The following is a 7,292-nucleotide window of genomic DNA, read 5'->3' on the forward strand; positions in this document are numbered from 1 at the left end:
CGTTTCTTATGTTTTGACTAATGTAATGTGTGGGGAGCAGCCCGGACTGGACTGAGTTACTGGAATTGAGACTTATTCTATGCATCTGCTCTCCCACAATATGGCGCTGGGAGAGAAGTAAACAGCTTCCGCACAGCTGCCTCCAGTTCAACCAATAAACTGTAGGACTTGCTACTGATTGGAGGAGAGCAGCGTACTCGGCGTGTGGACAGCCGAGTTGGGATTGGCGGAGGAGGACTATAAAGGAGGAGAGAGACGGCATGCACGAGGAACATCTAAGGGGAACATCTGAGGGAACACCTGTGCAGCCCCCAAGAAAGCCGGCCGGCGGTGTGCCGCTCCCCTGCGGAAGTGGGGAATGTGGCCAGGGGGAACTGCCCTTCCACGGAGGTGGAAGGGATAGTAGCCAACCCGGGAAGAACCAGCAGCAAACCCGGGGAGGGCCGAGCAGATGAGAGAACAGCACAGGGTCCTGTGTCGTTCCTCCACGAAGAGGGGGAGCGACATAATGGTGCCGTGACTCGGATATGAAGCCTAGGCAGGGCTTAGTGTCGTTCCTCCACGAAGAGGGGGAGCGACAGTAATGCTAAATCAATGTACTAAGGCTTAATTTCATCTATTGTTATTTTTCATTTTAGATTTTTCCTTTTATTATTTTTCATGGATGCTAACTTCTTACATAAATTTATACATGGTTTTGCTTGTTTTCTTGAGTGTATGACTATTTTTAAAATAATATCTTTATTGATATGTAATTTATTTTCCATACAATTCATCTAAAAGTGAACAATTTAGTGATTTTTAGTATATTCACAAAATTGTGCATCTATCATCACAATAATTTATTTCTTCATTTATTTATGATGGAGAAAGGAAGACATAGAAAAACAGTGAGCAAGAGAGATTGCTTCCATCTGTTGGTTCACTCACCAAATACCTGTAATAGCCATGGGGGTGGTATCAAAGCTGTGTTTTGGGAACCCAATCCGGGTCTCATCTGGATGGCAGAAACATAATTACTTAAGCCATCACTGGCTGCCTCCTAGGGCACATTAGCAGAAAGCTGGAGTCAGAAGCCAGAGCCAGTTTGCAAACCCAGGTTTTCCAAAATGGAATGCAGGCCTCTTAACCAATGGTTTGACTGCTAAGCAGAATATCTGCCTCACAATGAATTTTAAAGCATATTGATTTACCCCAATAAGAAAAATAAGCCTACTAGCATTCACTCATTTCTCATTTCCCCAGGCAACCATTAGTCTACTTTTTCTCTATAGATTTGCCTGTTCTGCACATTTTATACAAATGGAATCACAACATGTGGTAATTTGTGACTGGCTTCCTTGACCTCACATACTTTCAAGCTTCATCCATTTTTATGTGTATCAGTAATTACTTTCTCTTTGTGGCAGAATGATGTTCTATGGTAGAGATATACTATTTTGTTTATCTATTCATCATCAATTGATGGGGATTTGGTTTTTTCTACTTTTTGACTATTATGAATAATATTGCTATGATATGTTTGTATTTTGTGCAACATTTGTGTGTAGGTCCAGCTATTTATTTTAATAGATTATGTTTTAAAAGTTTTAGGCAAATAAGAAAATTAAGCATAAGGTAAAAGGAATTCCCATACACCCTCTCACTCTCTACCCACTTTCCTATATTATTAGCATTTTGCATTTGGGTGAGTATATTTCCTACAATTAGTTACATATTAATACACTATTATTAATTGAATCCCATGGTTTATTATAGAGCTCAGCCTTCATTATGTGTATTACATGGATTTTGACAACCATATAATGATATGTGTCCACCAAAATAATATCATACAGAATGTGTTCACTGCCCTAAACATCTATGTTCTCTCATTTCTCTCTCTCTCTAACTCTCTCTCCCCCTCCCCACCTCCCTCTCTGTTAACCACTGATTGTTTTACCATCTCTATAATTTTCCCTGTCCTTGAATTGCTGAATTTCATATGGTTCATATGGTTGGGATCGTAGAGTAGGCAGCCTTTGTAGATTGGCTCCTTTCATTTAGCAACATGCGTTAGGTTCCTTAACATCTTTTCACGACTCCATGGTTCATTTCTTATTATTACTGAATTATGCCCCATTGTATGAATGCTTCATAGTGTGTTTTTTCATTCACCTATCTGAAAACATCTTGGTTGCTCCCATATTTTGACAATCATGAAGAAAGCTACTATAAACATTCATGTGCACATTTTGCTGTGAACATAAGTTTTCAGCTAATTAGTGTAAATACCAAGGAATACAATCCCCAGATTATATGATAAGAGTATGTTTAATTTTATAGGAAACTGCCAAACTGTCTCCCAAAGTGGCTGTACCATTTTTTATTCCCATCAGCAACAAACGAGCCCATTTCTCTACATCCTCATCAACTTCGGTATTTCAATTCTTGAATTTCAGACATCTGAATAGGTATCTCATTGTTATTTTAATTTGAAATTCCCTGATGGCATGTGATGTTGAACATCTTTCATCTGCTTATTTGCCATCTGTATATCTTTTTTTATTGAATAATATTTTAAGCCAATATCTGAAAACTCCAGTATCTTTTCCTTCTGTGTCTGTTTATATTATTTGTTTTTCCTCGGTTTTTGATCATTTAATCTTACTTCCTAATATGTCACATAATGTTTAACAATACTGGACATGTTTATTAAAGAATATAGAAAGATTTTACATTTGGGATGTTGTTATCTTACTCAAGGCTTACTTTTGCTTCTAGTAGATAGTATAACGATTGATAACCTTTGCCCATTCTCAGTTTGTGTGCCATCAAACCTGGTCTTCAGTCTTAGTGAAGGCAGGCCTGTTTCTGGCTTGCCCTTCTTCTCAGGATGCTGCCCACTAGGGCTATTATGTAAAAGTCTGGGTTTACTCTGTTCCCCGAGAAGCTGTTTATTGAACTTCCAGAATCATTGTTCTCTCTGCCCTGCAATACTACCCAGGGATACGCTTAGCTTGTCAGCCTCTTAGCTGTTGCTTTTTGCTTGAGTCCTTGCCATTTGGCTTCTCTGCTTTCAGTCTTTTCAACTCTTTGGCTTCTTAACTCCTGGGCTGTGCATTTTGAATTAGCAAACACCCAAAGGAGAAACACTGTGCCAACTGTCAAGCTTGTGTCTATGTTACTGTTCTCTCCAGAAGCTTGGCTCATGAATCATTCTTCTCTATGAAGATTCTGATGCCTTAAAACAGCTGTTTTCTTACGTTATTTAGCTTATCTTATATTCCTCACACCTTTTCTGATATTAATTTATCATTAAACTAGCAGCTCGATTTGCCCTAAGATCAAAATTTTGATTTTTCTCTGTCGAAAGTTTTTATAAACTGAGCATTCCCCAAGACTTCTCAGAAAACCTGGTAACATTTACCACAAATTATACACATTTATAAATACATACTACAAGAAATACTAGTAGGATGCAAGGCTGTCCCCAGCCCTGGCAGGAGAGGAAGGAGGAAGCTGAAGAGACGGGTTGACTCTCATACTTTGTTTTAAAGTTTTTTTTTAATTTTCTTTATTAACTGAAGTTTCTGTTGAGACCTTTTTAGTCAATGGCTCATTCTACTTCCTGTGTGACCATTGTGAAGTGGGTAAAGTGCTGTGAGGGAAGCTAGAATTAAAATTCTTTGGAAATTGAATTAAAAGATACTTATTATATAAAAACAATTTTGAAATCTATGCATAGGTTTTTCATAGTATATCTTCCACAGACTTCTTGAAGTCCCCTTGTATTGGTGGTTGGAAGAATCCCTGCTGAATGGCACCTATGAGGCTTTTCATTTTTCCTCTCTTTATTTATTCTGGTGTCTGAAGCCAGCCAGGGCATTGGCCCCTTTCTTCATCTGGCCCCACTGACCAATAGGAACGCATTGGGGCAAAGACCTGACTCCAGAGAACACTTGGAGGTCAGTAGTGGCCTGGTGATGAGCACTGCACCATAAGTCCAGTATGAGGGCTTTGCAGTGTTTCCCAAAGCCTCTTGGCTTGTCTCCTGCCAACATATTGAAACTGCCTTGATCAAATCCCTCCGCTGGCATCCCAGAAGAGTAGTCTCTCTTTTGAACTCATTAGTGAAATGGTGGCACTTATTTTTACCTCTTACTCATCCAATTATATTTGCTCATAAATTCCAGAAAGCTCTCAAAGTACCTTTTCCCACTCCCCCTCTCTCATTTTAGCAACACTGCTAATTATTAATAATACTTGCATATTATTTTCTTAATTACATTGGGATATTGGAAGGTCAAATTAAGTATGAGTTTGATAGACCTAAAATCTACATATCACACCTCCCCTGGCATAACTTTGTATTATCCAGTTGGTTTTCTATTGATATCTTCTATGTTTCTAAATTTGCAATGAATGAGTTGTTTCCTAAGTAATTTGACAATAAAGAGAAGTCAAATCAGCACTTCAGAAACACAGTTAAGATCTAGAAGCCAGAACAGTTACTACAAAACATCTTTCTTTTTTCTTTATTTTTTTCAAAATTTATTTAACATAGTGATACTTCCCACCCTACTTTCCCTCATGCCCACATTCCCACCCTTATTCCTCCTCCTTCTCCTATTCCCACTATTGATTTTTTACAAAGATATATTTTCAGATTACTTTATATTCATAAGATTAACCCTAAATAAGTAGAGAATTCAACAAATAGTATGAAGAGAAAAAAAAAGAGAAAAAAACACTATTCTTCAATAGTAGAGATATGAACTGTAAACAATCATCAAATCTCAAAATCTCATTCAAATACATCACATTTTAGGTACTCTATTAGTTACCCCAGATCAGGGAAAACAAATGATATCTGTCTTTTTAGGATTGGCATGTTTCATTAAGTATAATGGTTTCTAGTTACATCCATTTTGCTGCAAAAGAAAGCATTTCATTTTTTTTTCAAGCTGAGTAGTTTTCTGTAGTGTATACATATACCATAATTTCTTTATCCAGTTATCAGTTGATGGAGATATGGGTTGATTCCATATCTTAGCTATTGTGAATTGAGCTGAAATGAACATGGGGTTACAGATAACTTCTCATATGCTGATTTCATTTTGTTTGTGTAAATTCCTAGAAGTGGAATTTCTGGGTCATATGGTAGATCTGTTTTCAGATTTCTGAGGTATCTCTATACAGTCATCCACAATGGCTGCACCAGTTTACATTCCCACCAACATAGGATTAGGGTACCATTTTCTCCACATCCTCATCATCATTTATTGTTTGTTGATTTCTGTATGAAAACCATTCTAACTGGGGTGAGGTGAAACCTCATTGTGATTTTGATTTGCATTTCCCTGATGGCTAGTGATCCTGAGCTTTTTTTCATGTCTATTGGCCATTTGAATTTCCTACTTTGAAAAATGGCTGTCAATGCTCTTTGCCCATTCTTAGCTAGATTATTTGCTTTGTTGTTGAGTTTCTTGAGAGGGCTTCCATAGCCTTGGAAACTCATGACTGGAGCATAGGGAGATTACTGATGCCATAGACAGGAGTGTCAATTGGTAAAGTCAACAACAGAAGTCACTGTGCACTTACTCCTCATGTAGGATCTCTGTCCTTAATGTGCTGTGCATTGAGATTTAATGCTATAACGAGTACTCAAACAATATATTTCACTTTGTGTTTCTATGGGGGTGCAAACTGTTGAAATCTTTACTTAATGCATACTAAACTGATCCTCTGTAAAAAAAAAAAAAAAAAAAAGAAAAAGAAAAAGAAAAAGAAATTATCAACTCCCAACTTGACTCTCACTGGGATTAAACATGACAATAGGTCTGATCTGATTTCATCATCATTTAAAAAAAATCATCTATTATTTTTCACTTTATGTTTCTGTGTGGGAGCAAACTGTTGAAATCCTTACTTAATGTATACTAAGCTGATCTTCTGTATATTAAGATAATCGAAAATGAATCTTGATGTGAATGGAAGGGGAGAGGGAGTGGGAAAGGGGAGGGTTGTGGGTGGGAGGGACGGTATGGGGGGAAGCCATTGTAATCCATAAATCGTACTTTGGAAATTTACATTCATTAAATAAAAGTTAAAAAAATAGATCTGGATATTAATCCTTCATCAGTTGCATAGTTTGAAAATATTTTCTGCCATTCTGTTGGTTGCCTCTTCACTTTGCTGAATGTTTCTTTTGTAGTACAGAAGCTTCTCAGCTTGCTCTAATCCCATTTGTCAATTTTGGCTTTGATTGTATATGCTTCTTGGGTATTTTCCAAGAAGTCTTTGTCTATGCCAATGTCTTGCAGAGTTTCCTCAAAGTTCTCTAGTAATAGGTTTAGGTCCTTGATCCATTGTTGGTGGATTTTGTGTAAGGTGTATGGAGGGGTCTTGTTTCATTCTTCTGCATGCAGAGATCCATTTTTTCCAGCACCATTTGTTGAAGAGACTGTCCTTGCTTCAGTTACTGATTTTCGCTCCTTTGTCAAAGAAAAGTTGGTTGTAGACGTGTGGATTGATTTATGGAGCTTTTATTCTATTCCATCTGTCTATCCATCTGTTTTTATGCCAGTATTGGGCTGTTGTGATTATAACTGCCCTGTCGTATGTTTTGAAATCTGGTATTGTGATGCCCCAGCTTTATTTTTGCTGTATAGATTGTGTTAGCTATTCAAGTTGTTTCATGTTTCCACATGAATTTTGGAATTTTTGTCTAGATCTGAGAAGAATAATGTTGGTGTTTTGATTAGGATTGCATTTAATCTTTAAATTGCTTTTGGTAGTATGGACCTTTTGATGATATTCATTTCTTTTAATCCATGAATATGGAAGATTTTTCCATTTTTGTGTCTTCTCTTTGTTTTTTTTAATGTCTTTTTAATTTTCATTGTAGATATCTTTTATATCCTTGGTTACATTTATTCCAAAGCACTTAATTTTTGTAGCCCTTATGAATGAGGTTGATCTTAGAAGCTCTTTCTCAGCCATGGCATTGTCTATGTATACAAAGCCTATTGATTTTTGTGGGTTGATTTTATATCCTGCCACTTTACCAAATTATTTTATGAGTTCCAATAGTATTAGTGCAGTCTTTTGGATCCCCGTATTTAGAATTGCCATCTGCAAATAGGGATATTTTGACTCCTCCTTTTGAATTTGTATCTGTTAGATTTCTTTTTCTTGCCTAATGGCTCTGGCTAAAACTTCCAGGACCATATTGTACACCAATGGTGAAAGTGGACAACCATGTCTGTTTTCCAGATCTTAGTGGGAATGCTTCCACCTTTTCCCCATTC

Source organism: Oryctolagus cuniculus, chromosome 1, assembly GCF_051225735.1.
Source record: "Oryctolagus cuniculus isolate XC-2025 breed Fujian yellow rabbit chromosome 1, ASM5122573v1, whole genome shotgun sequence".
In the NCBI taxonomy this organism is placed as follows: domain Eukaryota; kingdom Metazoa; phylum Chordata; class Mammalia; order Lagomorpha; family Leporidae; genus Oryctolagus; species Oryctolagus cuniculus.